The 26,102-nt window shown below is 42.9% G+C and overlaps 1 protein-coding gene and 1 long non-coding RNA gene across 2 annotated transcripts in view; both read right to left on the reverse strand.

Moving 5' to 3' along the window:
• CMIP (c-Maf inducing protein) overlaps positions 1–26,102 on the reverse strand; it is a 161,582-nt gene that overhangs the window by 111,646 nt on the left and 23,834 nt on the right. The window lies entirely within an intron of this gene.
• LOC132592328 (uncharacterized) lies at positions 1,301–25,881 on the reverse strand. Its single transcript, XR_009557775.1, has 2 exons — positions 9,161–25,881; positions 1,301–8,950 (listed from the first exon to the last, which is right to left on the reverse strand). It is a non-coding gene; the product is annotated as an uncharacterized LOC132592328 (long non-coding RNA).

A 26,102-nucleotide genomic window follows, 5' to 3' on the forward strand; every position in this document is an offset into this window, starting at 1 on the left:
TGGCCACGGTGAGAACAGGATGATGAACTGGATTGGCTTTTGACCTGATTTAGCAGGACTCTTCTAACATCCTTATGTTCTCACAGGTCTGCCTGTGACAACAGTCAGGTTGGCAGGCACAGGGGAGAGGGCCTTTTCTGTGGTGGCCCTACAACTTTCAAATGCATTGCCACTGGGGTTCCACTAGATTTCATAACTACAGGCATTCTCAAAAGCCTTCTTCCAGGTTGGAAAAGGCAATTCCTACTGTATCACTGAGGGTTCTCAGTTGTATTGAATTTTTGTAGATTTGGGGCTAGTGGGGTCTTTTAACTATTAGTGGGTTTTAGTATGCCTTTTCAAATCATGATAGGATTGCATTTTACCTTTTACCCCAAAAAAGGAGGCCCAAAAGTTATTCTAAGTAAATAAATAAAAAACATTTTTGCCAAGTAGAGAAGTTTTCCCCCCTCTGCCTTATGTACGTGTCTGGCCTGTTCATAAACACAAAATGGGCATAGCATACAAAGAAGAACTGATTTTCTCCTCTGTTAAGAGGAGCAAGGAAAAGAGGCCAACCACAGGCTGTTCATAGTCAAACATTACCAGAAAGGCAAGGAGTGTCAAGTTCTGCTTAAGCTATTTATCTGCTTGCTATTTATCCAGCAAATACTGTAAAGGTATACTGCCACCCCACCCAAACAACTTTGTCAGTGTCATAAATGTAGGGAGAGTGAAGCCATAAACTTTGCTAGGACACAAAGCTTAAGGCGCCACATTATACACATTATGCATTTCTAAGAACTCAATCATTTAGTGCAGCAGCTGTACTTTGGAATTCCCTGCCTATTGAGACCAAGCAGGCAGCTCCACTGTACTCTTTTCAGCGACTGCTAAAAACATTCTTGCTTTAGACAAGCCCACCCAGATGCTTAGATAATTTAAACTGATAATTTAAATCTGTTTTAGTGTTTTAACTTCTGCATATTTTAAAGTATGGTTGTGAATTTTTCTGGCTTTTATTGTTTTATCTTTGAGGGTTTTGTTGTTGGTTTTTATGGTACAATCAAGTGGTGTATACATTTTATGAATGAGTTACATACAGGTAGGTAGCAGTGTTGGTCTGCCGTAGTCGAAACAAAATATATTTAAAAAACCCTCCAGTAGCACCTTAGAGACCAACTAAGTTTGTCATTGGTATGAGCTTTCAGCCAGACTGATACCCAGAGAGAACTTGCTGCAAGACAGGCCCAAAAAAGAAAATAACAGAACACCACTAGTAATCACATACAGCTCCTAAGTTAAAACAGTACAACACATCATCAGAGATCTACAACATCTCCTAGACAATGACGGCTCTCTTTCTCAAGCTCTGAGAGGAAGACCTTTCATTGCCTACAGGCAGCCACCCAATATTGAACAACTCATCACCCACAATAATACAACCACCAGACTTAACATGGACACTGGTACCAGAGCCTGCAATAAACCCAGATGCCGACTTTGCTGCCACATACACCCGGACAATACCACTACTGGCCCCAACAACAGCAACAGGACTATTTAATTGCTCATCTTCTAACATTGTGTATGCCATCAAATGCCAACAGTGCCCTTCAGCTCTCTATATTGGACAAACAGGCCAAACACTAGGATAAATGGACATAAATCTGACATCAGGAACCACAAGACAGAGAAACCAGTAGGAGAACACTTCAATCTCCCAGGACATTCTATACAAGATCTCAAAGTCTTATTACAAAAGAATTTCAGAAATAGACTGGAAAGAGAAGTTGCTGAATTGCAACTTATTACCAAACTTAAAACCATGGAGAGACCTGGTCTAAATAGAGACATTGGATTCTTATCTCATTACACATTATAAAGCTACTTTTAGCCATCTCACCCCTTGCTTTTTCCTGTAAAACCAATTGCAGTCGTCAGCAGGATTATCACACCTATCAGCCAATCACCCATTCCCACCACCCTTCTGAGTAATACCCCTCCCTACCCTCTCACTATATATAAGGGTCTGGTGACTTCTGTTTCAGTGTATCTGAAGAAGTGTGCATGCACACGAAAGCTCATACCGATAGCAAACTTAGTTGGTCTCTAAGGTGTTACTGGAAGGATTTTTTTTATTTTATGAATGAGTGAGTGAATGAATGAGTAAGTAAGTAAGTAAATTGCTGCATAATCCCTGTACATGTTCTGAGGCCTAATTCACATGCACAGGTCGGAATGTATTGGGGGGCACAAAGGACCTGCTGCAATTTGATTCACACTTCATGATGTTCCACATTTGAAAGCAAAACCAGCAGTACAGATCGAAATCACTATCACTCAGCTGTGCATCACGTTCCCTCTTTCCAAGGCACAGACAAGCAACACGGATCTGAAAAACTGTTGCACACCGCATGCATAATTGGCGTAATTGCACACTGTGTTCCTTGTTCAAAAGCACAGCCAGCAGTGCCGATCCAAATCACTGCTCCATATTACATGCACAATTGGCTTAGCTGCACACCATATTCCCGGTTCTGTAAGAAACAGAACATCACCAATCTAAATCACAATTATGTGTCATGTTTCCCATTCAAAAGCAGAAATTCGTGGAAATTGCTGGTTGCCACCTGAGGATCTTGGTGACAACATGAATCCAGTTCACCACACTTCTCCCACCTTCAAATACTGTACCCAATACTGTACTAACATTCTCAAACTTTATGCCTGTTTAGGAAACTTAACCCCAGCAAAAATTAGCAGTTTTTGCACCAAGAGTGACTGTTACTCCTGTTTAGCATTTTCCACTAACTGCAACCCCCCACAGCGCACATTACAGTAATCCAATCTAGAGTGCTCTGGAAACTAGAAATGTAGGAAGCTGCCTTGTATTGAGTCAGTGGTCTAAACCACTGAGCCTCTTGGGCTCGCCGATTGGAAGTTTGGCGGTTTGAATCCCCACAACAGGGTGAGCTCCCATTGTTCGGTCCCTGCTCCTGCCAACCTAGCAGTTTTGAAAGCACACCAAAAAGTTCAAGTAGATAAATAGCTAGCACTGTGGTGGAAAGGTAAACGGCATTTCCATGCACTGTGGCACTCGTCACAGTGTCCCATTGTGCCAGAAGTGGTTTAGTCATGCCAGCCACATGATCTGGAAAGCTGTCTGTGGACAAATACTGGCTCCCTCGGCCTGAAAAGCAAGATAAGCACTACAACCTCAGTCACCTTTGATTGGACTTAACCATCCAGGGGTCCTTTACCATTACCATTACCATGGGTTCATCCAGCTTAGTATTGCCTACACTGATTAGAAGACACTCCAAGATTTCAGAAGTTTTCTACCAGCCCTACCTAGAAATACCAGAGATTGAACCAGGCATCTCCTTTTATTTTATACAGTATATGTATTTTAAACAAATGCTTGTAATGCTTCCACCAATTTACAAAAACAACCTTTAAAAACTTTGTGCATCATCCAAAAGATACCGAATTCAATACACATTGACACATTGAACATGTAACTTAAATGTTTACAAGGCATCCCTTATAACAACAACAATTCCTCCTATTCCCTGTTCTTTCTTAACATACCGTATTCTTAACCGGGTTCCATTTGTTTAATACTTCATTGGAGGTTTTAGCTTAATCACTCCCGACTGCTCTCATGATTTCCAGATTAATTCCTGTTAACTTGGTGGACCAACTTTGCTTCCTAGTCCTGGTATATAATATTCTAGCTAGGGTTAACAACACTGGGATCTGAATCTTCTTAAGAACTTCTGTACCTTGCACAAAATTTTAAAAGGGCTGCAATTGATTGGCAATTACATTAACCGGGAAGAGTTCTTTAAATTGTGGCTCTAACCATTAACCAAAAACTTTTGGTCTTCTAGCATTGCCACCAAATATGAAGACCATCTTCCTTTATTTCTTAGCAGAAGGAACATTTATTCTGTTGCTTTCCCAGTCCTCTTACTCTCCGTAGGTGTACAATACCATCTGCATTATAATATAATAATAATTGTCATTTAAATGCAATTCTACATATAGTTTGTAGCCAAAAAGTTTATTTCTTGAATAAAACTCCCATGCCACTTTTGGCACACCTTCTTATAAGTTCTTGCTCTATTTTTACTTATAACCATGCTGATTGGTGAAAAGTTGGGAGTCGTCCCCCCCCCATCATTAAACAAACAAAACACCCTCTCTAGGCACAGAACATACACACACACACACACACACACACACACACACACACACACACACACCCCTTCCATGACAGACTCCCACTTCTGAAGTGGCAATAATCTGAAAAGGTCCACAACACAAGATCCTGAACATGCTGGTCAGCTCTTGTGTCTGTCTGTCTGTCTGTCTGTCTGTTTACATAACTCTGTGTCTCGTTGCAGCACAAAGGACATTTTCACAGAGCCAGATAATTACTTCTGATTTTCTTGGAGCAAATATCTGTGGCAATTTGCCCTAGCAGTTTCACATCTGATCAAGGGACAGCTGAACTCATGGACAACCTCCACTTAATCTGACAAGACTCATTTTCAGATTAAAGTACTCCCAGGAGAAAGTATTGAGACCAAACAAAAAATACCGTCATTATCCAAACAGGACATTATAGTGTTGCTGTTTTGTTTGTTTGTAGAAAAAAAAGTAGATTGAGATTTTAAAATTCACCCAAAAGAGGTAGTTCTCCACTGTCTATGTCATTGTGACTTGTAACCATAGAAACCACATCCTGCACTGAAACTATGGTAACATTGCAGTAGCCTTTTCTATCTTTTCCTTTGCAAATAATGATCCAAAGAGACAAACTATTTTGGAGGCTTTTGGGGAGAGTGGCAGGAGGGGGAACAAGAGAGACCTAAAAGTCTGATTTAGATAATAAAATCCCACAGCCTTTTAACCTTAACACAGGCATCCCCAAACTGCGGCCCTCCAGATGTTTTGGCCTACAACTCCCATGATCCCTAGCTAGCAGGACCAGTGGTCAGGGAATATGGGAATTGTAGTCCAAAACATCTGGAGGGCCGGAGATTGGGGGTGCCTGCCTTAACACATAGTCACAACACAATGAGCATGTAATCTGGCGAGGCTTCTTAAAATAATAAAATAAGAGTGGGGTATACTCAACTGTGCTGCCCACAACAGTTTCTTCAGTTTGCAGATGTGCCCTCGAGCCCCAAAAGGATGGCAACTCCTGCACAAGATCGTGATGCCTCATGCGGTAGATCTGCAAGGGTTTCTAGACTCTGGTTTAACAGCAGCAACACAAAAAGGCTTCCCTGGCCCCTAAATTAGGTGACCTACAGTAACCCAGATGTAGATTTGTGCTTGTAGAGGTACGTCATCCCAGTGCATGACTCATGAGGTGCTGTAGGTATTTGGCACCATTTCCTCAGCACCATTTTGAATCTGGCTCTGCCCTGTACTGTACTCATGACACTACTGGGTGGACCTCAGTTTTCAAAGGAAAAAGAAAAGCTCCACAAAGTACTGTATATCCCTTGGCTCAAGGAAAAGTAGGGATTAAGTTTGCTGGTTCATAAGGGTTTTTTAAAAAAACAACAACTATCAAGTGGTATATAAATTTTGAGAAATAAATAACCCAGAGACCACCTGCTGAAATTGCTATGGGGTGGTAAGACTGCGAACTGTGTTCTGGGGAATCCTGGGTTCACCTGTAAGTACGTCAGAGCCTCAATGAGAAAATCAGTTCTGGTGGACTGAAGTGGCATAATTCATGCTTGCCCCAGGTATGACCTGAAGGCACATGGTAACACCAACAGCTTTGCTGACACTGAACAAGTCTGAATCTGGCAAGAGCGTAGATAGGGACGGCCTGGGAACCCTCAGCACACCTCCCTGGATTTCCATGACAGAAGAAATGTGGAATGTAAATATATACACTTTGGACTCAATATCTTTCGACACTTCCTTTTTTTAAAAAAAAAAGTGGTTACCACTTAATTAATTCCAACATCATCCCATCCAGTAAAATTCAAGACCTGAAGATGAATACATGGCCTCCTTGCTTATGTTCATGAGCACTAGGCATGTGATCCATGTGCACAAATGCAAACAGCTGCCAATGAGTGGAAGGCAGGCTCTGCCTTTTTCTGACTTAGGAGGGCTTCTGCTGCTGGAGTTCTGAGTGCACTCTGCCCAGCAGAAAGCATAGCCAATTCCATCAATAACACAAAGCAATCTGTGACAGTGGACCAGACCATGGACCAATGGCATGAGAGCTAGAAACATGGTGGCATCAGTCTTCTAACTGTCTCATGTCTTTTAGCTGAAGAATGCCACAGGGTCTGTTGTTGACTGGACTTGATGTTCATTTGCCTTTGACGGGCAGTGCCTGACTTGCAAGCAAATATATTGGGGATGAAATCATCGCTCTTGTGCATGAAAATTCCACCAGAACTAGTGTTGTGTTTTGCATGATTCACATAACACATACAAAGTTCAGTCTGGCGAAAGTAGACGAAATTGCTTTTTATCCAAAAGCAGTATTGACAAAAAAAAAAAAAACCTCTACAGATTCTGCTTCTGCCTGCTGCCATTAACGACTCAGAGTTTAAATGCCTAATTGTTTTAAATGCCCTCTCCGTGGCACACTAAGTTCAAGCTTTGGTCATTATGCTTTGCTAATGACTCATAAATTCCAAAACCATGTTGTTCTTGGCATGCACTTTTGCATAATTAATTCTTTTTGTGAAAATGCACTCAGCTTGGTAGAGATTTCTGGGCACCTTGCAAACACCACTTCAGCAAACACGCCCCCCCTCCACTAAAGGGTGTAGATTCCACGTTTGCTCAGCCATGCAGACACCAGACCTTCTCACCAATTGGCACCCCCATGCAAGCACAGCAGTGTATTAAGGCACAGGGCAAGACAAGGGCAAATTCACAGAGCAGAGGGAAAGCCAGGAGAGTTTTGGTGAAACATTTCCAAGGCGACCTTCAGAAGGGAGAGGGTGTTTCCCAACCCCCCATTCCATCCTACGCTACAAGAGAGATGAATGTTTGTTTTAATTTCCCTCATGGCTCTTCTATGCAACATGGTACTGCTGTGTCAATAACAATGGCAGATAAGATGACAGAACTGTGTTAGCTTTGGGTATCAATTTACTACTGGAATCAGCAGTTCTAAAAGCAAGCAAAAGGCAAAGTGCCTTTTCTTTGTAAGATGGGATCTTCTCCACAGCTTGATGCCCCGAGGAGAGAATTTTGCTTCATATCTTTTGAAAATCCCCTCAAAAGAGCAATTTATCCTTATTAATAAATTCCTAGCTCTGTATCCGCTGCCTGAGACCTGGTATAATGTACTGCACATTCAGATCCTATTACAAAACCAGGTCAGAACAAATGTATGGACCACGAAGCCAAAAACAGCCCATCAACCACATAGGTTTGCATCAGTTTATTGAGCCACGCGTGGGTCACATTCAGATGATTAGATTGCAAATTACTCCAAGTCTGTTCCAAAAACAAGTACCCCAAAATGTCTCCATACTGCCATACTTGTAAGGCAGAACAGCTCATTGGCAATCTAATTTAATGCTGGCATTATACATCAAAGCAGAGCTCCAAAGCTAAGAATGACTTTGCTAAACATGAACTGCCATATAGTTCAAACCTGCAGTCCTGAAAGCAGTTCACAGACCACCTTTGTACCTCTGACTGCCAGCTAATTGAAAGATAAGGTAAAGGTAAAGGGACCCCTGACCATTAGGTCCAGTCGTGACCGACTCTGGGGTTGCGCGCTCATCTCGCATTATTGGCCGAGGGAGCCGGCGTATAGCTTCCAGGTCATGTGGCCAGCATGACAAAGCCGCTTCTGGCGAACCAGAGCAGCACATGGAAACGCCGTTTACCTTCCCGCTGTAGCGGTACCTATTTATCTACTTGCATTTTGACGTGCTTTCGAACTGCTAGGTTGGCAGGAGCTGGGACCAAGCAACGGGAGCTCATCCCGTTGCAGGGATTCGAACCGCCGACCTTCTGATCAGCAAGCCCTAGGCTCAGTGGTTTAACCACAGCGCCACCTGGGTCCCTCAATTGAAAGATACCAAGATGAAAATCCGCAACAGTGGATGAAGACTGAACTCTGTTGCATTTCAGAGAACGTTTCCTGATGTGTAAAAGACAGAAGTAAGCTGTGATATATACCTCTTCAAACAGAGAGAGTGACTAGATCTGGTGGGCAAGTCATAGGACAGGCATAGGCGAATTCGGCCCTCCAGATGTTTTGGGACTACAACTCCCATCATCCCTAGCTAACAGGGATGATGGGAATTGTAGTCTCAAAACATCTGAAGGGCCGAGTTTGCCTATGCCTGTCATAGGATATAGGGGAGAGAGTGAGTGACACAGCAGCAACCTGGCATTAGTGTAGCACTGGGCAGTGGGGGGTGGGGAGGATGGCATGGACAGATAACACTAACCTTGAGATGGACCACTGAACCAGGGTCAATGGCAAATTCTTTTTGCAAGGTTTTGCAAACAGTTTCTTAAACTGAGAGAAGGAAAGGGCAAGTGAAACTCTGAAGAGTATATCTGGGGTGTGACTTTTTTATATATATATACTCTTCCTGGTCCATTTTCTTGGCCCACAGAAAGGTGCACTAGCAGGGCCCCAATTTTATTGGCTATAAAAATGTTGGATTTGAATCCATTTACATATAATTCCCAGAGCCTGCATTTGGCTCAAACTAGCTAGTGTAATGGGAGCAGCTCTGCTCTTAATCTTTAGAACATCAAGATATCCCAAGTGTTTAGAAATGAGCAGGAACATACCATATAGATGGGAGGTGCCAAACAATACAGGGCAAAAAAAATAAACCTGGAATTTTCCGTGCACAAGCGTTCTTGAAACAGATTTTGGGGTTTCGTGCAGCTTCTATACATTCCAAAAGGCCTCATACAGCAAAGGACCCCAGGTAACTGTCACCTGTTGTTGTTGTTTAGTCGTTTAGTCGTGTCCGACTCTTCGTGACCCCATGACTAAACGACTAAACAACAACAACAACAACAGGTGACAGTTACCTGGGGTCCTTTGCTGTATGAGGCCTTTTGGAATGTATAGAAGCTGCACGAAACCCCAAAATCTGTTTCAAGAACGCTTGTGCATGGAAAATTCCAGGTTTTTTGATGCATTCACCTGTAGAATGCATCAAGTCTCAAGGAGACCTGGATACATCTTCAGGTTTCAAGAAAGTACAGTATAGTACATTTGGTTTTGGTTAAGATAAATTCTGCAGCTCACTGCTGCATGCAGAGAAATTCAAAATTTACACGCTTTGGAAGCCATCTTCAAACATCAAGATAGAAACCCTACCCCCTAAAAAAAAGGGAAAGATTTTATTAAGTATTTTATTGCCCAGCATTGTATTTTCACATGAGTGTGCCAAAAGGGATTGCCACAGCCTGCTTTTAAGGGAACAACATGACACATTTCCCTACTCTCTTTGGACATCTCTTTGCTCAATCAAATGCAACACACGCATAAGCGTCCAACTTATCCTTTGTTCACAGTACAGTATGTCCCTTTCATGTACTCTTAATGATATACTGAGTTGGATTTCTGTTTATCTGTAGTATTTGAGTCAGGATGGGCTGTGCAGGTCCTGAACCAGTGTCCGGATGCTGTGGTGGGTTGAGAAAGGTCTAATAAGGAAGGAGGCTATATTTCAGTTAAAGGTAAAGGTAAAGGGCCCCCTGACCATCAGGTCCAGTCGTGTCCGACTCTGGGGTTGCGGCGCTCATCTTGCTCTATAGGCTGAGGGAGCCGGCGTTTGTCCGCAGACAGCTTCCAGGTCATGTGGCCAGCATGACAAAGCTGCTTCTGGCGAACCAGAGCAGCGATGGAAACGCCGTTTACCTTCCCGCCGGAGCGGTCCCTATTTATCTACTTGCACTTTGACATGCTTTCGAACTGCTAGGTTGGCAGGAGCTGGGACCGAGCAACGGGAGCTCACCCCGTTGCAGGGATTCGTACCGCCAACCTTCTGATCAGCAAGCCCTAGACTCTGTGGTTTAACCCACAGTGCCACCTGGGTCCCTATATTTCAGTTATTTGGGGCCTAAGTCGTTTAAACAATAATGTTGGGCCCCAAGAAGAACTGGCAACCAATTACAGAAGTGGCCTGATCTGGACAGGGCTGCATTCTCTGTGAAGGGGCAGGTGCAGAGTCTCTGAGCAGGTGGGTATGGGTGCGGGTGCTCCTAGATCCCCCACTGCCAATACAGACACAAAAGTGGCTTTTACCAGCTACTGCTGCTGCACAAGTTACACCCATTCTAGGACAGGTATAGCCTGACTGCTATGGTCCAAACCGGTTAAGTTAAAATAAAAGTGAACGCTTTCCAACACCTGCTTCTAACTACACAAAAGGAAAAGAGGAACATGGCATGCAAACATAGACAGCGTCAGTGTTAGAAACTGGGGTAGAAAAGCTAGGAGCCAAGTGGCTTCTGGGACCTAGGTTGTGGGCGCCAAAACAGAATGTCTAGTTGCCACTGGGGGAGGGGACGGTCAGCAACACTTTTTATTTATTATTTTGATGAGCATGAATTAGAACGCAATTCACATAAGTGACACATTGTTATTATCACCTTTATTTAGCAGAAATCGTTAATACCTGTTTAATTTGGTGTTTACAATAAAAACGTTGGTACCATACTTCAGTTTTCAAAACACACTACACTTTATTGTTAAACTCCTTAACATATTGTCTAAACATACACATTGAGGCTTCAAAGCACGTATTCAATTCAGTAATGCTTGAATGGCAGCCAGGCACAAAAAATGGCACCCAGACTTTTTGAGGTGCTGGCAAATGGAGAGTCTTAAGGCGCAAAATGTGCCTGGCGCCCTGCTAATTTCAAACCCTGGCCAGTGTACTCATGTAGCACTAAACCATGGTTTAGCAGGACACACAAACATGCCCAGTGCTTCTGTGCTACACTCCCTCACTGCCTGATCTCTGCAAGTGCATCCAGTTCCCAATAATTCCAAGTGGCACCTGAGGACACATAGCATCCCTTAGTACTGCTCGGGATCCTTCTAGATCAAGTCTTCCTCACCCAAAATAGGCAGACAGACAGCATTTCTGACATAAACCTGTATGCCAATTAATCTGTTCAGTTGTTTTATGCAGAGTAATGGCCTTGCGCTTTAATCCTATGCCAAATACTAAGCATGGAGTATTTGTAGGATTGTATTACATGACGGACCTCTGAGACAGGAATATATTGGATGCAGCTGATTTTTTTTTTATCCTAGCTATTTGGCACACAGGCTGAGGCACGGACCATGCTCCAACACTCAAGTGCTAAAATAACACTGGTGGTCTCCACATTAAGCAAAAAAGGTTGCAATCCTTGGTTGCAACAACAGTTAAGCGTTAAGATCAGATGTATACCATCTCTGAAAGCAGCGTGGTTTATGTCAAATAGTTTGATTAAATGACTGAGGGCTGTATTAAACTTTAGGCTAACTCAATGAACAGTCATTGAAATTAATGGACCTAAGATAGTCATGCCCATTAGTTTCAATGAGTCTGTACTGCTACTTCCAAGTATGACTAACAATGGATACAACCCAAAATTTCCTTTTTGCTTTTGCACTATCAAAAAAATGGAAAAGATCCTTCCAGGAACAATTCCTTGTAATAAAAACTGAAAACCAACAAAGTGGATTTTGCACAGCGTTCTAACTAGGCCACCTCAAGCTTCTGCTTCTCCCTGGGATCATGGTGTGTGTTTGTGTGTCTGCGCGCACGTGCACACAAACACACACACACACACTTACTTGCATGTATCACTTAATTAAGTTCTGCTGAAACTGAACAACTGTCTATTATCCAGCAATGAAGGATGTGAAAAGCCAAATTACTAAGGGCACAGAACATTTCTTTATGCAGTGTTCCAGATTTCTGCGGTTAGGAAAGTGACAGGGAAATGCATCTTAAAAGTGTGGGGGTGAACGAATGATTAGCAAGGGTAGTGAATACATATGCACAACCCTACAGGTCTGCCCCAGATGTAGACAGCACTGAGCTAAATGGATCAGACAAAGTAGCTTCCTATGTTCCTGTTCATTCAAATGGTATAGCAGGCCTATTTCAAATATTACCTTTTTTAATGGTTACACATAAAACAGATTATATTGCTCTCCATAAAACTGTAATGTGTGCACACTGCGACGTGATCTCATAGAGACATGTACCCTGCAAGTACATGTGCCAGGATGTCAAAACTGCTTGAAACACCTCCCTGTTGCATGTACTGTACACACAATAGCAAATGGGTGTTGGCTGCCGGAGGACGAATAAAGCGTCCCCAAGACTGAAATAAGATGCAAGGTGGGGTTTGTGTGTGCAAGAAATTCATGCCGCCACCAAGCCCCATGAAAACATTAGCCACGGGCAGCATAAGCACCCATCTTTGCAGACAGCGACAGAGAATGTGCACATCAGATGCAAGTGGCAAACAAAACAGAACTGGTGTGCATTTTGATCAACTGGTTTTAAAACATGCAGCACAGCCTAATGGAAGGAAAACTCAGTTGTAAAAGGGCACCAAAGAAAAGGCACCCAAGCTTCCTCCTCAATGATTCTAAAATTATTGACGTTTTTTCTCAATCCTCACTCTCTCCCTTGGGGTTCACTATTTATAAATTTGGGCTGGTTTCTCCCACAAGAGTGCCCCTGTCAGTCAGTGTAGACAATACCGAGCTACAATACCGAGCCACGTACCAATAGTCTGACTCAGTATAAGGCAACTTCCCATGTTCCAGTGCCACAGGATACCTCCCAAAAGAAAAAAAAAAACAAGAACAAGAAGAACCTAAAGGAGCTGGCTAACAGCAGTGGAGGACAGACTTCAGTTCCTTGGATCTACTAGAACACAAAGACCTACCAACCAGAGCTGGGGGCAAGTGACACACAGAATGAAAGTACAGTATAGGGTTTCTCTGAGAATATGCTGAGACCAGGAATTTGCTTTCAGTACCAGAACTGAACTTTTATAAACTTTTAATGATATAGAATCATAGAATCATAGAGTTGGAAGAGACCACAAGGGCCATCCAGTCCAACCCCCTGCCAAGCAGGAAACACCATCAAAGCATTCCTGACAGATGGCTGTCAAGCCTCTGCTTAAAGACCTCCAAAGAAGGAGACTCCACCTCACTCCTTGGCAGCAAATTCGACTGTCGAACAGCTCTTACTGTCAGGAAGTTCTTCCTAATGTTTAGGTGGAATCTTCTTTCTTGTAGTTTGAATCCCTTGCTCCGTGCCCGCTTCTCTGGAGCAGCAGAAAACAACCTTTCTCCCTCCTCTATATGACATCCTTTTATATATTTGAACATGGCTATCATATCACCCCTTAACCTTCTCTTCTCCAGGCTAAACATGCCCAGCTCCCTAAGCCGTTCCTCATAAGGCATCATTTCCAGGCCTTTGACCATTTTGGTGGCCCTCTTCTGGACACGTTCCAGCTTGTCAGTATCCTTCTTAAACTGTGACACAGTACTCCAGGTGAGGTCTGACCAGAGCAGAATACAGTGGTACTATTACTTCCCTTGATCTAGATGCGATACTCCTATTGATGCAGTCCAGAATTGCATTGGCTTTTTTAGCTGCTACATCACACTGTTGACTCATGTCAAGTTTGTGGTCTACCGGGACTCCTAGATCCTTTTCACATGTACTGCTCTCAAGCCAGGTGTCTCCCATCCTGTATTTGTGCCTTTCATTTCTTTTTTTGCCCCCAAGTGTACTACTTTACATTTCTCCCTGTTAAAACTGATCTTGTTTGCTTTGACCCAGTTCTCTAACCTGTTAAGGTTAGCAGTATACAAATATTTTACAAGGGGATATATTGATTGGAAATGTATTGTAACTGTATTATAACTTTTGAATAAATGTTTTATTTAAAATAAATATAATAATAATAATCAATCATCATCATCATCATCATCATCATCATCATCATCAATATATTGGCTCATGAAGTCCTTATTTCACAAACATCCACTCCTGGTTAGCTTTCCTCATTTCAGCAGTCCTAGTTTAGGTGGAAGAAGCGATTTTGGCATTGCTGTTGTCAAAACAATCTGGTTGTCAGAAACCTTTTCCGGATCTGCAGCAAATCAACCTGAGATCTGACCCTAACATAGCAACAGGGATAAGGGCTGGTGGGTTTTCTTTTACTGCAGGTATCGGATCACAGCAGAGTAAAAACCAACACACACACAGGAAGGGGACCCGCTGCTTTGAACCTGAGCAAGACACACGTGATCACATTTCAGTCGGCCTTGGAGAAAGTATCTGCTTGACCCTCCAACTCAGATTCTGAACTCTACTGCAGCTCTGACGTCGGAAGGTGTCACTCAATTCCCCCCCCCCCCTCCAAGTTACCACCACCTCCAATTAATCAAAGAATCCATCTGGTAGAGCAGGCGTCTCTCAAGAATCCTCAAGATTTCTTGGCGAAGGACTCGCCAACCAACTCATCTCGTTTCTGGCCAGGGAGGGGGCAGAGGAGAACAACCCAAAAGACAGATAAGAAGCTTGATTCAAGAAAGAGCTTCAGGAGGGCCTCTGCCTAAAAGAACAGGGTGCCTCTGAGCACATTCTGAGCCTGGGGAATTACTGAAAGCTGAGATACTGCTGAAAACAACTATTTTAAAATATCTGAGTCCATATGGGTGAAATGATATACTTGAGAGTGTGCAGACAATACCTACTGAAACCTCAGAAGCCTGAAATCTCAGAAGTCTAAGTAAGATTTCTAGTGGTTAAGGATCAGGTCTCAGTATCATATCCTTGCTCTTTCTCTCATGACTAGCAGTACAAAATTATTTGAGGGGGAAACCATAAAAATTGCAGAATATATTATGCAAAACATCAGGAAAGTTTGCCAAATTTACATCAATTATAGAGAAAGGAAATCTAGATTGCCTAGAAGCACATTACTTTTTAAAAATGCACCCAGGCCTCCTAATTCAAAAATGTATCAGGCTTTTTTTGATCAGGCACCACCACATGATCCACACCACCAGATGATGCCCAAATGCCCAAACCATGCCTTTAATACACAAACCAACTCTTGGATTCTAGGCATGGCCACCTGCCAGTCTTCTTTTTTACCTTGGCTGCATTACACCACATTAAATGTTGAAAGGATTTACACACCACCAGTACAAATTGTCACTGCTCATCCCACTGTTGGTGTGCAAAATAAATAGGTAATTAAATACTGTTCCTGGTTAACATTTTGGATCCGAGTACAGCTAGAATCGCACATCCATGGCAGGGGGTGGGGTGGGGTGCATGTCTGCAAACAGCAGGAAGAGATGCTATTTCCAATAAACAAATTTAGGCTCACACAAGATGGCATCAACTCTGCTGCTATTTCACCTCAGCACACAATGTGGTACAGGGAAGAGTGAAGAGCATGAGAATTTCAGGTTTGGGAGCTGCCATTTTGGTTTTTAAAAAGCAAGCTTCTTGCCTTGCTGGAGATAAGAAGAAAATCAAAGTATGCAGAAAGTGCCCGATGAGAACCCAAAAAATACTTACCCAAGTCTATCTCAATTTAAAATTTTTTAAAAAAACTGTGTATTTTTAAATGCTGTTGAATTTGTTTAGGAACTGTTTTTGAGTACAGTAATTTGTTTTACCCAAAAAAAGTCGTTTTAAACAAATTTGTCCTACTGGTTGCAATTTATACATATTGATTTTTCTTAAGCAAAAGCTGCCTAGAGGGCCTGTTGACCAAATCAAGGACAGAAAGTCTAGAAAAAAAGAAAATCTAAACAAAATGCAAGCATCTCCCGCCTTCCGTACTGCACAGCATGCTTGGTGGAGGGAGTTTGCGGCAGGTGACAATTGACCATTTCATCAGCAAACACGAGCACATGCCCTCAGAGTCCAAGGTGGTGGGAAGACTTCTCCCCAAACGTATTTCTCAACCTTGGCTGAGAAGGCTTTGCAAGGCAGTGCCACCCACAAAGGCAATAGAAAAAATGGGACATTCTCTACACGAAAAGCTTCTTACAGCATTCAAATAACCCAAGAGCCAGAACACACCAGGAATTGGGAAGGATAATTGCTGTATGTGCGTCATTCCTTCTAGGTTCCTCTTTTTTTCCTTCTTCTTTTGTTGTCGAATTGCTTCAACTCGCACACTGTTAGGACTTTCCTTAGTCTCAAAACAACAGTGTCATTCTCCAAATCCACTAAGCTGAAGAGTTATCATCATCCCCCATGGAATTCCACTAAACAACTGGTTTTGATTTGGGGTGGGGGTGAGGGGGTTGAAACAGAAGTACTATAGTAGCTGGCACAGGGGAACACGCCTGTTTTTTAAAAGTTAGGCTGATAAGCCCCTGCTTATAGCATTAAGACCATGTGGTTCAGTTTTCTGAAGTGGATCCGTCAAGGCAGCCAATTGCTGCTTTGAATCTCAACCCCTGCCTGGCTTTGACTGCATCCAGTCCTACTGACCTTTGTTTGATGCTCCAGAGTTTAGAACTTATATGTTTTTTGACTCATTCAAACTGGTACCGAGTTTCGCCATGTTATGGAGCTTTATGGCATGGAACCTAAACTTTGCAGGTGCCCAGAACCATCTCAATATTAGAGAGATGCTCTTAACAAAAAGTGCTCTTTGCTGGTCCCCTAACCATGGGGCTGACTTGGCATCAGTGTCCATCTACAAGCTACCATTATATATTTCTCACAATGCCCTGCAGCAATGCTATATCAGGGGCATTGTGGGAAATTATTAAGTGACAGTTCGCAGACCTAGGCCAGGCATCACATGGGTCCACTGCCCAAGCGTGTCCGACAACAATGGCAGGCAGCCTTGCCGAGAGGCAGCAAACAACGGTACTTTGTCCTACAGTGAGGTAAGATCTAAATCAGGTAAGGTCACCAAGCTATTTGACAGTGGAATGGACTCCCTTGGGAAGTGGTGCACTATTGTTCCTTGGAGGTTTCTCAGCAGAGGTTGGATGGCCATCTGTCATGTATGCTTTAGTTGAGATTCCTCCATTGCAGGGGGTTGGCCCTGGGTCCTGGCCCAGGGCCCCTTCCAACTCTACAATTTGGAATTTTGAGAAACTGTTGTAAACACCAGTCACAAAACGGCTGCCACGTGAAAAAAAGACAGGACAAAATGGTGTAGCCATGCCCCCATCCATCATTAAGTAAAAGGTGCCTCCTGTGCTCCGAGAGAGGTTATTTGCATCTCATTTCTGTTCAAAATAGAATGAAAAGTACATGTCCAATCCTGACACCCAGTTACATGGGGGGCATAATTATTTGTGTTTGTTTAATGCAAGAGACCAAGCAAGTGCAAACAGAACTGGGCAGGAACAGCATACAGTGGTCCCTCGACTTACGAATTTAATCTGTTCCGAATGCACATTCGGAGGTCGGAAAATTTGTAAGTTGAAAAAAGTGGTTTCCCATAGGAATGCATTGGAAACAGAAACATTCGTAAGTCAAGTAAACCGCATCTAAAATTCATAAGTCAAGTAAACCGCATCTAAAATTCGTAAGTCAAGTAAACCGCATCTAAACCGCAATGGTTTTCCTTTCGGATGTCAAAAAAAATGTAAGCGTGTGGCCATTTTTTTTTCATTCGTAACTCGAAATTTCGTAAGTTGAGTACTTCGTAAGTCGAGGGACCACTGTATAGTATTTGGTGCAATTGTGGTTTGTTGAGGGGATACTTACTGAGACCTATCATGAGTTCCATGTAAAGTATTGATGAGAACTCTGACAACCATGGGTGTCATGTTGGTGACCCCGGAATTGTAACGCAGCAGAACTGCAGAGCTGCAAACATTATTTCCAAGTCACAGGCATACTTCCAGATAATGTATGGGTTTATTTAGCTTTGCAGTCATGCAATGTTAAAATGTATCACATTCAAAACAATCAAGCTAAAATTATATATGTTAAAAAATAAAGGGGGAAAAAGCCACCCCCTTTTGCAGACATATATGAGAAAGTAATAAATAGCAGGATTTCAATTTGGGAAACATATAAAAGGCTAGGTGAATAATTCAGAGCAAAAAAAAATGTAGGGACCAAATGATGTTCCAGGGATTTTGGCAGAGCTCAAAAGTTCCTATTTAAAAAGCCACTTGCATGAGAATCATAAGGGCTATGACCTAGAACAGGTGATAATCCCTTAAAACAATGGTATATAAAATGGAAGGCACAGGAGAAGGCTCGGCTGGGGCCTGCCCTTCTTCTCTTTCTCAGATCTTTGTTGCTCCCATAATGCTGTGTGGCAGACACACATAAACAAGAGGAGGCAGTTGATTAAAATGGAGCACACAGGGGGATTTAATGCAGGACGGGCACCCACAGCAATTGCACGGGGAGACGGTGGATGTTATGAATCACTCACATTTGCAGCAGTGTTTTAGACTTCCTGCAACAGGCAATAAAAGTTACAGATCAAATAATGAGGCTAAAGTTGATAATGCCATATTCTTGCACGTCAAAGAGGTAAAACAATATTAAATCTTCATTGATACTGACCTATTTTCCTCCTGCCTCTATTCTATATTAATGTCTGCAGCAAAGAAATGCGGGATTTCTTCAGAAACACACTTTTTCTGTTAATGAGAGCAAGCTGAAGAACCTCTAAGTAATCGTCATTTATAGACATATGCCAGAACTTCGAACTATGCACCTCATAAAACAGAACATCAGTTTCAGCGATGCCTTGCCTCTTGCAAAAAAAATCATTTTCAATGAACAAAACAATGTAAAAGATGATGGAACTCTGAAATGCATTGCCACTCCTTGTGTTTCGCAACACACCTCAAAAGGAACAGTCTGGGACTATGGCTAAGGAACCCAGGCTGGGCTTTCCTTGAACCACCCACATTCCTCAACCTCATCCTTCATGCGGACTCATGAAAAATGTTCCTGCTCAGTTGCATACCAGATATAGATCAGGTGTGAGCAGCCTATTTTCAGTCCAGGGGCCACATTCCTCCATGGGTAGCCTTCCAAGGGCCACATGCCAGTGGCAGATGAGGTCAGGCTGTTGCTCTAACCTCTGTACAGCAGGCTACATTCCACACACACACACCTCTATCCAGACAAATAAGAGGCAGTATTGCAGCACAAGGGCACATTGCAAGCAGGCAAGTACTTGAGAAAGGCACAGAGCTGGTGAGGGGCTGTGGCCCAGGGAGTCCTTAGGGCTTGATTGAGAGATCTCGAGGGTCACATTCAGACCCCCAGGTCTGAGGTTCCCCTACCTCCTAGATGATCAGAACTGGGGTCACCAACCTGGCACCCATATGTACCATGGCACCCACAAAGGATTTCTCTGGTGTCTCCTCTTCTCCAGGTGAAATATATCCCATTCCCTCAACCATTCCTCATAAGGCTTGGTTTCCAGGCCCTTTATCATCTTGGTCGCCCTTCTCTGCACATGTTCCAGCTAGTCAATATCCTTCCTTACTGTGGTGCTCAGAACGGGATGCAAGACTCCATCCAGGTGGGGGTCTGGCCAAGGCTGAATAGAGAACTATTATTATAACTTTCCATTATCTAGATATTGTATTTTGCTGCTGCAAAAGTCTTCTGTGCATTTCAATGAACTCAAGATCCAGAATGACAGGCCTGTGAAACACCACCTGTGTTTTCACATGCATAATAATCCACAACAGGTTCCATGATTTAGTCCTTAGTACGTCATGGCTTAGATCAAGCCCTAAAGTATTTGTTGCTACAGTTTACTATCATGGCCATGACGGGGTGCAGAAGAAACACATTCCTCCTACTACTTAAGGGACCTGAAAGAGGAACCTGTTGTGTGTTTGGCATTAAGCGGACATGCTATCCGTTTTCCCACATTCACATTTTCAAATAAAAATCCTACTGCCAGTGAAGCTTCCTAGAGGCTTGGCTGCAAAACGGAGAAATTAAACCCAAACCTCAAAATATGTTTATCACACTACTAATATGCAAAGGTATATTGAGCTTCCTATGGTTGGCCAAAGCCAAAGCCTAAAAAAAAAAAAAACCAGCAGGAACTCTCCAAAATATTGTAATCTGTAACCTGACAGAAACATTGAAATTACAACCCTCAACCTATGGAAGAATTCTTTTACTCAGTTGATCAATCAGTTAAAAGGCCAACAATTATTCAAATTAAACAACAAAGAATCTTGTGGCACTTTACAAGACTAACAAACTTATTATACCATAAGCTTTGCTGGGCAACATCATAAAACTGTTGGTCTTTAAAACCTCAACATGGGTGCCTTTCTGATATACTGAAGGAAGCGCAAAATTTACAAACAAAAGCTGCCACATTATGAGAAAGAAAGGTCCTTTTTAAATGTTCTCCCCTTCTTTGCACTCTCTAACACAGTAGTATGCCAGAATAAAATACTGTCAAAAATTAAAACTGTGCCCTTCATTCTCAGCACCACCAGTTAAAACTGATCCCCTTGACCTGCGCCAACAGACTCCTATGCTTATATGTTAACAGCATCCAGAGAACAGATTTGCACGTGGGTTCTGCAGAAATTCTGGGGCAAGGGGAAAGGCATCACAGGAAAGAACAGATGCATGCAAACCGGAAAAGTGATGAAAGAATTACAGGAAGGGCCTTGGGCTCTCACATCATCTGTTTCCCAAGCATTTTATGGGTTGTTGGGAGTTTTTTGTGTAAATGATTCAGTTTATCAACATCCTTGTTACTGCATAATGGGTTCCATAGCTGTCGCTGGGCTGTTGTCACACACCCTGCTAGCCAGTATGCTTGCGTGGAAAGATTCCATTCCCAGCTAAGACCAAGCATATCTGTAACTGGGAGGAACAAGAGACCATTTCCTCATGCATAGAACATACGGCTTTAGGGAAGAACAAGTTTTACTCAGAGTAAACCCACTAACGTTAATCATGCCCATTAATTTCAATGGGTCTACCCTATTATTGGATGCAGTGGTGCCTCGCTTAACGAATTCCCTGCTTAACGAAATTTCCGCTTAACGAAAGGTTTTTTTTAATGGAGGTTGCCTCGCTAGACGAATTCATTTTATGAAAAATTCATCTAGCGAATCGTGGTTTCCCATAGGAATGCATTGAAATTCAATTAATGTGTTCCTATGGGCAAAAAAAAATTCAATGCATTCCTATGGCATTCGCTAGACGAATTTTTCGTTATAAGAAAAGACCCGTGGAACGAATTAAATTCGTCTAGCGAGGCACCACTGTATAACCCATTTACACTTCCTAGGGAGGGTAGGTGATTATCATAGCCTGAACCGCTCTGCCACACACACACACACCATGCAATGCAGAGATGGGATGAAAATCTGAATGCTGTTTACCTTGACATTTACAAGAAAAAAATCATAATGACACATGAGCTGCACAGAACATGATCCTTCCCCACCCACCCCTTTTTTTTTTGCATAATGTTGGCACAGGAGTATCTGGACTTTGCTGGATCTCACACACATAGAATGAAATCCAAAATGGCACACTTGGCAAGAACAGGCGGTTGCTTCACTGATTCCTGGTTCTGGCAAAGCAGTGGCAAGACTTGTATCCATGGGTACAAGAGGAGTTTCCTGCAATAAAGTGCTTCAATCACTTCTACATTGTTCATGCTGCCAGCGCTGTTTACTCCCCGCTAAGTCAACAGCGTGGGTATGTCAGAAGTGCTGCAGAAGTGGCAACGTATGGTAGCCAGCCCAAACGCGTGCTTTCCTTTCTTTATTATTTTTCTTTTCAAAAAATATACACTGCTTTTTGAGAACCCTCTTCCACAAAGCAGCTTACAATCTCCAATAAAAAACAACAACAACAAAATACAAATATACAGAATACAGTAAAACTAAAGCATAAAACCTAGAGCTGGAAAAAATGGGAGTATGGAAACAAAACATAATGCAGAACATGCCAACCATTGATACTGTTAAGACATTTTTAAAAAGTAAAAACTGTGAAGATAAAATGTGTTGGAAAAGTTTGGGAGAAATGAAAAGTTTTCAGCCAGCATGGAAAAACATGATGAATGTAGGGACTTGCTTCACTTCTAAGTGGAGAGAATTCCAGAGAACTGGCCCCACAATGCTTAAAGCACAGGCCCAAGTCTTTTACCTCAGGAGTGTGTGGCACCACCAACAGGTCTTGCCATGATTTACTCCTTCAACACTGAGGGTAAAGGGAGAGGTAGGTCTCCACTGTCAGTGGTGGCTGGTGTCCTCTGTGACTGGTAGGGTGGAAGGCAAGGAGGCCAACAGTAGGTGGAGCCAGAGCCAATGACAGGCGAAATCAGACGCAGTGACAGGCAAAACTAATTCTAGTTTCCCCCAATCCTCATCCCTTTTGAGTTCTACAAATGCCAAGAATGAGACTAAGGGGGTGGAGCCTGACTGCCACTGCAGTCCCCCGGATTGGTTATAAGTTAGAAGGCAGGCAGGTGGAGATTGGCTAAGGACAGGTAGTTGCCTGGACAGTGCCCCAATCGCCCTAATGGACAAGCCTCCACTATTTTATTGCCATATTACTGTGCTAAAGGTTTAGGGTGAGCAGCACACTGTCAGGCAGAATCTCCACTCTTATCCAGGTTCAGGAGTCAAGACAAATGCAACAATACTCTCCACGGCTGTGCTTGTTAGGTCAGTAGGCAGCTGGCGACAGCAAACAATGATGGGGAATCCTGAGTTTCATATGGACGCCATCCCCTCTTCCCCAGGAATGTTTTGCCTGCTGTGAACTGCTGCCCCAAGGGATGCAATTGCTTGAGCTGCATTGGCTATTGCACAAGCCGTCTGTTTAAATACCACAAAGTGGCTATCTCCGGCCATTTGCTGCTTTTGAGGCAAAGGAAACTATTTGAACATGCAGGCCTGAGGTTAGACCAAAAGTTTGATTTGGGTTGCTCTGGATTAGGGGAAGGCGTCCAAGAACAACTTGCTGATTTACTTTATTTCAGGACTTGCAATACCAACTGGACAGAGTTCAAAACCAAATTACACTTTGGCCAAAGGAAGATCTAGCAAGAGGAGACATCTGGATAGCATTTGGAAAAGTCAGAATCAGAGAGTTCTTCAGAATACTCTTGCTTCAAGTGAGGATGTTTCTTGCTTTTATTTCAAACAGCTGGAATGCCCAGGCTGCATTTCGCACTAACCTTTTTTAACTCTACCCCTTCCCTCCCCTCCCCAACACACACACACACACACACACACACACACACACACACACACACCCCTCAGATGACCAACCAGAAGACTCTTGTGAAAACACACTCAATTTATAAACCAAGAACAATGGCATGACAACTACTCTGTAGAGGGAGCTATGTAGATGATCTTACACTGAACCTGTTCCCTTTCCAATTAATTTCGGCCTTTAAAGCCAAGCGCTATTTTTCTCACAGAGCACTACACTCAAGGCTCCAACACAGTTTAGCAACATTTTACTTCTCCTCTCTACACTTCCCAAATAATGACTGGGACTCCCCCAGATGACCCATTTCTTGAGCATCAGTCCTGTCTTAACTAAGCATTTATTCTGATTTGTTTGGGGAAAAGTTATATGGCAATGAACATCCATCCGGATTTGGTTGTGGGATGTTTATACACCTTCCCACTAATCATTCATTCATCCCACACTTTTGAGTGCATTTCCCCATCACTTTCTTAACTGCAAAAGCCCAGGTGTTGTCATTTTTAGTTGATTTGAGTGCTTTAAAGCACTTTAACTGCACAAACCTACATTTCTGGTATGAGCCAGAATACGTCCCACAAAATGATGACAGTCTGGATGTGACCTAAAAATGCTGACCAACTGAAATTACAACTTATAGAACAGTCAAGTTTTGCACAGTGTTGTTCAAGAGAAGTCAAATGGCTATTATTGACTACATTACTATTTACCACGGCAGTTTGTTTGGACAGGGAAAAGTGGGGTTCGCTTCTCCATCTCATGCTACAAACACCAAGGAGTAACTGTGCTATCAAAGGCCAACAGACGTGAGGTATTTTCCATTTCTTACAAAAAATATGCACACAGAAACACACACATATGGAAGTAAGAGCAGGCCACCAGCATAGTTATATACAAACATTAGAAAATGAATTATTAGATCAGAAAAGGAACTATTACATTAAAATGTAAGCCACAGCCCTCATTTCCTGAGAATCACATGTAGTCATATGAAACAACATTCAGGAGGACTGTGAGTATTGTTGTTCATAGGCCTTTCCTACAAAGGAGGCCCAAAACATTAAGAGAGACAAAAAAAAGTGTGACACTCAATGTAATACAACTTAATAACACACTTATTTTTGTTTCACAAATTTATGCCCTGCCTATCTTTCAAAGAAACTGGAGGAGGCATATAGTCCAAAACACCAAACCAATAATAAAAATGCTAATTCTAGTTTTGTCTCCATCCTCTTCCTTGATGAGTTCTATAAGAGTAATATTAGTAGGTGTGCACATTTGAGATATAGATTTGCAAGCAGCACTATAGTGATAACAAAACAAGGGACAATAAAGGCATATTGATCAAGTGGCCATGGCACACCTGCAGGTGATAATGAAGTGGGCATAGCCCTAGGCCAATGACAAAAACCACGTCTGTCACCATCACTTTTCTCTGTGGGGCTCATGATGTGTACGTTGAACCACTCTCTTCTATTTGGGGGAATGTTTTGTCCGCACAGTGGAGATTTCCAGTTACACTGGCCATGTCTCCAGCTCTCCTTTTTGCAGCGGAGAAAACTGCCAACAGATAAGCAAATGTTTAATATTCTTCCTCCGGTCACTGTCTGGCTTCTAACCTTTCCCCAAACATTTATTTGAGGAATTCCTCAATGACCAATTCTAAATTCTTCCACCCCAGCCATCCACTATGAGGAAATGCGTCTTCTCTGCATGCAACCGAACTACCCAGAGCAGTTTCCAAACACATTGGACAGGCAAAAATAATAAAATAAACTGGAGTTCTCAGAGCACATCTCCTTCCTTGCTACAACCTCCCACACCAAAGAGTTCGGCTTCCAGTGAAATTTCCTAACAGTGCACTCAAGGCAAAAGAAACAAGTAAAAACTCAGATCAACAGCAAAGCCAGCACAGATGTGTTTAATGCTAGGGCTTAGCAGCATTCAAAACAGACCTAGGTGGAAGTCTTAAAAGCAGCTTCATCAACAAGAACCTCCCAGAGCATCACTTCTAATGGCCTCATTTGCCACAGGCTCAGACAGGTCTCTTAAGGTCTGCCCCCACCCACAAGTCTGTTCAATTCAGCCTGGATATAGATTGTTTCAAACATTCTGCGTTGCATACTCAGGATTGCTATAATATGGATCCTGTAGCATCCTTCAACCTCTTCGTGTGCTCATTATCAGGATGGTAAACACACACACACACAACAATTTTCCAGCCGCAACAAGTGAAATGGAGATACTGTAGTATGTTTTTTGGCCTCATCCTGAAGACCTTGGTGCATGTAACAAAAGAAACCCCAAACTGGTAACTATTCTTCCTTCACAGACACCCTGGTGTTGTAGCGGCACTGAGACCTCTGTTCTGATTGAGCATAAATGCTGCAGCTGAAACAAGACCCACATCCCCGCTTAGCCACCCTTTCTATTGAATTCATCTGAGAAAAACACAGACTGGCACATTTCCATGACAACCAACAGGGGAAGGGGAGGGAAAGAGGAAACTTGGTACAAAGTTACACCATAGATGCCAAGTCTCCCGCTGAAAAATGCGGGATCAGCAGTGGCGCAGCACCGGAAATCGCTTCTATGCATGTCCAGACATGCGTAGAAGCAACTTCCGGTGCCGCTCTGCCCAATTTTTGGTGCCCAGGCATGGGCAGAGCAGCACCGGAAGTTGCTTCTATGCATGTCCGGACATGCGTAGAAGCGACTTCCGGTGCCGCGCTAGGACCCAAAATGGAGCCTCCCTGGCAGGTAGAAAATCTGGGGGATTTACGGGATTTTTCCCAATCCGGACTGCCAGCCGGAAACAGTTTAAAATACGGGGGTTTCCCACGAAAAACGGGAGACTTGGCAGCCATGAGT

This window comes from Zootoca vivipara, chromosome 6, assembly GCF_963506605.1.
Source record: "Zootoca vivipara chromosome 6, rZooViv1.1, whole genome shotgun sequence".
Classification (NCBI taxonomy): domain Eukaryota; kingdom Metazoa; phylum Chordata; class Lepidosauria; order Squamata; family Lacertidae; genus Zootoca; species Zootoca vivipara.